The following is a 7,030-nucleotide window of genomic DNA, read 5'->3' as shown; positions in this document are numbered from 1 at the left end:
TAGAGAAATCAAACTCTGGTTTTTATACTGGTTCGGCCTCAATGCCTACATCCAGTCTCCTTCCAATACCAGGAAGCAAATGCATTATAATGGTCAAGGTTTTTACAATAAGGCTTTTATAGAAGACCTCCATGTCAAAAATATAAAACACCTCTCTAACCCTCTAACCAAAATATAGGCAAACCACACAGCAAGACTTGCAGCAAGTTGTCCCCTCTCCTGCAATCTGCCAAACCACTTTGAACAATCCTCAAAGTGAACCAGACTCCACGAGTCTATCCCCTGTAGTCACAACAGGTAACAACAGCAATCACCACGGATGCCAAACAAGAATCTTGATCAACCTAGAAACACCTCAATGTGCAGATATGTGATCAATAAATGAGCGCGCAATCAAACTCCCTTTGAATCTCCTTCAAGCAAGATCACCATCATCTTCTTAATGAGTTCTTGGGGCTCTATAATCTCAGAGAAATCAGTCTGAAACAGAATATGAAAATGTTAGATCATCAAAAGTCCGTGAGTAAGATCAGGTTCCATCTATTTATAGATTTCTGTTAAACAGACGCTCTCTTAGTCAAATATGCTACTAATACAATCGACTAGGTTATGACAGTTATAACAGATTAGTCAAACCAGTAGCATCCAATCAAACAAATTAAATTCACATTCAATACAGTTGTCCTACTATTCAATGCTCAACTAACTTTTAAAAATATAGTTGACATTGTTCATAAGCATAACAAAATTTCAAACCAAACAACTAATACCGTCAAATGTGTGACGCACACAGTTGACTTCGACAGGTTGAAACGTTTTGAAATTCTTTCCTTCAAAAAATCTCACATAGCACTGATTATGAAAATTTGTACAAAGACTTTAGTATAGTCGATTCAATTAGTAATGGAGTCGACTTTACTCCAGCTTTGTTACACAATTATAAGTTCACAAAAGTGCATGTGGTTTTCATCCTTCAAAACATGTGTAATGCATCCAGATATGATGTAACATGTACAAGCTCAATAAGTATGCATTCACATAGGAGTATAACATAGAATCATGTTCAACAATATATCAAACAGTAAACATTAGAACATGTAACACAACAACAATATATGTGTGTTATTTAAAAATGTGTTGTCACCATCAAAAATCAAAATGATATAGATATTGTGTTGTCAACAATCTCAACAATTATGTTTTTAAAATGTTTTTGAAATAGTATTATCTAGGAAGTTAGTTCTAAGTTATAATATATTTTAAAGTGGTATCAATGAAACCCTAGAATTAGACAAGGTATGTCTAGCTTACCTTGTTTATTTAATTATTTATTACAAGGTATGTCTAGCTTACCTTGTTTATTTAATTATTTATTTGATTGATAGTAATTTTTGAATGTTTGAAATGATTTTTTGGAGTGTGTATGATTGTTTGGGTGAATTGTGAATTATGCCGTCTCAATTATATAAAAATTTTATTCTAGAACTAATAAATGTTACTTATGTGCACACATAAATCAGATTTTAGCAGGTAATATTTGAGTAATGAATTAAAAGATAATGAATAATTACTAGAAAATATTGAAATATGAGACTAAGAAGAACAAATTAGGAAATAGGATTCCTTCTAATTATAATTCAGAATTTGTGAAGGGTTAAGATTTCCTTTGAATTATAATAGGGTAATTAAGGGTTAGAATTCTCATAATGTTAATTAAAAATAATTAGGAATTAGAAATCCTGCTAATTGTTAATAACTGTAAGTGATAATTTCTAATTATTTCTCTAATCTTAGAAAATTTATTAAATCCATTTAACCCTAATTACTCTAATAAGCTTCCAGATACTAATTTACCTTAAATAACCTAATTAGAAAACTTTCCTAAATCTTATTTTCTATCTCGTGGACATACCCTAAAATTAATTTCCAATATCATCCTAACCAGAAGAAATATATTTAAATTAAAAATATATTTAAATTAAATATAACATTAGCATGCATATAAAACGTTTATAACTCATTGTTTAGTAATAGTGTATATATAATTATATTATATTTTTCTTGCATAAAATTATATATTACATTTTTTAAGAAAGAGACTAAGTTAATTATGCATATTTATCCATCAAAATGAAAACATAAAAAAGAAATGTTGATAACTTTGAATTGATAATTATTCCGATCATAGATACTAAAAAAAGAATATGAGATAAGTGATAGTTTTATTTTCAGAAATAATATTTTAATACACATAAATATTTTAAATTCATTTCACACTATTCCTTTTTACAAGTATTAAAATTTACTTTTTTATAACTATTTTATTGTTATAATATATCAAAATGTAAAATCACTTTACCATTACTCTTTTATTATGTAATAGTTTATGATTAAATACAACAACATGGGATACATAAATCTAGTATATGATCCAATAAAATATCCACTCATAAAACAATCTTTAACGCAATTACCATCGCATGACCTTAAACAAACCTTAATCGAATAAATAGTAAATTGATTGTGTTTTAACTATAACAACAAATACAACATAATAAAATATATAATATAATATATTCTTTCGGTTAGATATATTATTTTTATTTTATATTTATTTTTTATTTTTAGTTAGTTTGTTATTATTTCTTATTTGTATTTTGGGTTTAGCACATATTTCTTTTATTATAAATAGAAGATTCTATGTATATATATTGAACATAAGGGAAATTAATCTCATATATATAATTTTCACTATTTTTTATTTGTATTTTGAGCTTACCCCATATTTCTTTTATTATAAATAGAAGATCCTATGTGTATATTCAACACAAGGGAGATTAATCTCATATATATAATTTTCACTATATTGTGAACCATCGTTAAAAGCTTATCCTAGCAATATCTAATCTTTCTTTAGCATTTCTATTTTCATCCGTTGTTAGGTCGCTATTGGACCACCCAATTTTCACTATCACGCATGAGATGTCTATACCTCAGTGTGAAGGGAGAGTATTGAAATACTTTCCTCTTTAAATTAAATTAAATATATTACATATTTACATATATTTCCTCTTTAAATACTTTCCTTAACAAAATCGTAATAAACTCAATAATATATAGAAAATAATTTTATTTTTACCATACAAAGAAAAACAGCCATATAATTAATTGTTTCCTCAAAATCAAGATAATTAATTTCTTAATTTAATATATAATAAATAATTTTCAAGATATATAATACTTAAATTTAATACATATTCTATAAGTATTTCTTTAATAAAATCCTAATAAATAATCATGTATACAATAAATAGTAAATCATTGTGTTTTAACCATACAAAACAAATACAACATAATCAAATATATAATATAATTCATTGTTTCCTCAGGAACAATTAATTTCTTAATTAAATGAACATAAATAATTTCTTAATTAGGATTTATGATTATTTATTAGGATTTATGATTATTTATTAGGATTTTATTAAGATTAAAATTTAAAATTTAATGCATAATTAATTTTTTTCTTATTGAATTTATTGTTGGATAAAATTATGGAGGAAAATAATTTGTATATATACAAGGGTCATGATTTAAACCAACGTACACACATTACACAAAAAAATATCAAATTTGAAAGGAAGTTTGAGAAGATGAGGAGTTTGTTCATTGGAGTTCTATGCATTGCCTTTATCCTAATTGCTTCAGGTAAAATATACATATTAATCTTTTTCTTTAGTTTCTTTTGAAGAAATGCAATATGTAATAAAAAAGCTAACTTGTTTTTTAAAATGGATAATATAATTACTTCGGATTTTAGAATAAGTTTACGAATGGTTTGGTTCAAAATGGATTTCTTATAACTTGTAAATAATTTCGTTCAATTTTCTTAATGGTTAAATAATATTATGTATTTCATTTAACCTATTTTTAAAAACTGTATTTTGGTTTTAAATCAATTTATAATTTCTGTACATTTTGTTTCAATATTTTTATGAAAAAAATATAAAGTATTGTCTCTTACAAATAACATATAAAAGATATATTATAAGTCAATTGAGATATTTCATTTCTCTCATAAAAAATTCTCCATGTAATTTATTGTGAAGAATGTTTTAGAATGAAAACAGAGAATTTATATTTGGGAATGAAAGTGTTCCTTATTTTTTTCTAGATAAATACTGCACTTCATAACTCCAAAATTTACAAATTAAACTAGAGTTAAATTAATTTCTAATACATTAAATTTGAGCGTATTAAAATTAATATCTTTTAAAATATAATACCTAACATTATATATATATATATATATATATATATATATATATATATATATATATATATATATATATATAATGTTAGTATCTTACTTAATTGGAATGAGTTTTTGAATTTTGACACTTTTTCCTACCAATATATTCACAAAATGTACAAACATATTCACAAAATATCCTAACATGGATGATTACGCAATAATATTCTTAATTGAATAATATCTCATCAACTTACTATATTAATTAAATATTAAATAACAAAATGTTAAAGAAATGTGAAGGTCCTACATTTAAGTTGAGAAAAAAAAAATGATAACAAAACAACATTCCATTTGGACTTTCTTTTACCAGATAACAAAAATAAAATAAATCGTAATACATAGGTTTTGGAAAATAATTGGTAATTAATCTTATATTATTGAAAATGGTGATTTTTATGTGTCTAAATTTGTTGTTATTGTAGGGCTAACAACATGTGAAGGGCGTGTTGGCCTAGAACCGGGTATGGTTTGCATAGGGCCATGCGGCAACGGCGATTGCGCAAATAGATGTAATATGAGTGGATATAATGGTGGGTCCTGTTTTCCTGAGTGTTGTTGTCATAAGAAGATTTAATGTGTCAATAGGTCCCTATTTTTGTTTAAAATAGGTCTTTGGTTTTTTGGATGTATCAATTAGGTCCTTATTTTCACTAAATTGATACAAATAAATCATTTCCGTTAAATTAATTAAACGGTGTTAATGAGTATGTCAAGTTGCATTATTACAAAGTTTTAACATACATGTCATAAAAAACGTATTCCAATTCTAACTTTTTAAATTTTGAATTAAAAAATTAATTAATTATATTGGAAATATCATTAAAGAAAAGGTTAAGTTGGATTTCTAATTCTACTTTTTGCTGAATGCCTCCATTCTCTCTGCAACGAAATCGAAATGAAATGAAAATTGGGAAAATTTAATTTTTAGGGTTCATCCCTCATGAGACACCACAGGGTGATGTAAATCGGAACTGGAACCTTTAGGGTTCCTATGACGCAATTGAAGGTGGATAAAAGAACCACTTATGCAAATTGCTAGTGTAAAAATCAACACCAATTTCTTTCATGTCAACAATAGTGCATCCAATGGAATGAGCAGCGTCAACAAAAACCTGATCCACCCCCTCCTCCCTGCAAATTTGAATAAACTCCTTGACAGGAATAACCACACACGGCATGGAAGTCACGTGATCAATCACCGTTAATCTAACCCTATTTTTGTTACTTTTTCCTCTCTCCAAGGCCTTCCTAAACTCAGAAACGATCTTGTCGTTGGAGTTAACAGGGAAAGGGAGGGGAACCTAGACAAGATTGCTAAACCTAGACAAGATTGCTTCCAGCGTGAGTGACGTACGCTTCCATGGATTTCTTGACGGCACCGTAAGCGTAGTGAAGCATGAGGACGACATCACCTTTCTGGAATCTTCCTTCGCGGAAGTTCCATGCGGTGTGTGGAGGACGATGGCGGCATCGGTGGTGGCATTGTCGACAATGGAGATCTCATCGACATGGTCGGCGTTGACGAGGTCCTTGATTAGGGTTCGCGATTGGAGGATGTCGGTTTTGAGGTCATTGAAGTAGAAGTGGTCGGGCTGGCGGAGGTACCAGAGTTGCCGACGGTACTGAGCAATGATGATGGAGGCAATGTTGTCAAATCCTAAAACTCAACTTTCCCAATTTCATTTCCATTTGCAACTCCAGAGACCGTTTGTTAAATTTGACGAAAAGGATTTATTTTCATCAATTTAATAAAAATAAAAACCTAATTAAGACGCTAAAAAAACTAGAAACCTATTTGAAATTTTAGACAAAAATAAAAATCTATTGAAACATTAAACCTAAAAAAATGATAATACATGTAATTTATATTCATTTGAATTATAATGATAAAATAGTTATTAAAAAAATAAATTTTAATAATCTTAAAGAAAAAGAATGAAAAGTAAAACAAATAATATCAAATGTTAAAAGTTATCCGTATATCAAAATATCATTTCTTAAGATAAAACTATTACTTTCCTTATATATCTTGTTTAAATATTTATGTTCTTTATCGTTAGTGTTTGGATTAATTATCAATTCAAAATTATCAACATTTCTTTTTGCGATTTCAATGTGATGGATAAATATGCATTATTAACTTATTCTTTCTCTTTAAAAAATTATAATATATAATTATATGCAAGATGATATAATATAATTTTATACACACTATTATAATAAAGAATGAATTATAACAATTTTATATGAATGTTAATCATTAAAATTATATTTAATTTAAATATATACCTTATATTTAGCAATGGTATTACGGTCAAATCATATATATTTTATTATATTTAAATTAATATTTTATATATACTTATTATTATATTATTAAATAAAATATATAATATATATTTTAATAACAATAACTTATTTATTAATTTTATCAATATTTATAGAAGAAAAATTATAACATTTATGTAATATACTGTGATAAAGTTCTAAAAAAAACGTGGAGTCTAGCCATATTAAATTAATTCTAATAAAATTCATATTAAATTTTTTTATAATTACTAGATAGGCTTAATACCTCTCTTATTCCTCGTATTTGTGTGAAAATCTCAGTTCGGTCCTCAAGTTTTGAACTGTCTCAATTGGGTCATAATTTTTGTAAAACTGCACACATTTTACCCCAACCGTTAACTGATCTCAAACGACGTTAAGTTTAGC

At 26.8% G+C, this 7,030-nt stretch overlaps 1 pseudogene; it reads right to left on the bottom strand.

The window, feature by feature from the left end:
• Positions 1-5,246: 5,246 nt before the first annotated feature.
• LOC106758215 overlaps positions 5,247-7,030 on the bottom strand; it is a 3,649-nt pseudogene continuing 1,865 nt past the window's right edge.

The sequence above is a fragment of the Vigna radiata genome, chromosome 4 (assembly GCF_000741045.1).
Source record: "Vigna radiata var. radiata cultivar VC1973A chromosome 4, Vradiata_ver6, whole genome shotgun sequence".
Classification (NCBI taxonomy): Eukaryota; Viridiplantae; Streptophyta; class Magnoliopsida; order Fabales; family Fabaceae; genus Vigna; species Vigna radiata.
The sequence above is the reverse complement of the archived record's forward strand: the minus strand, read 5'-3'. Positions and strand labels throughout refer to the sequence as shown.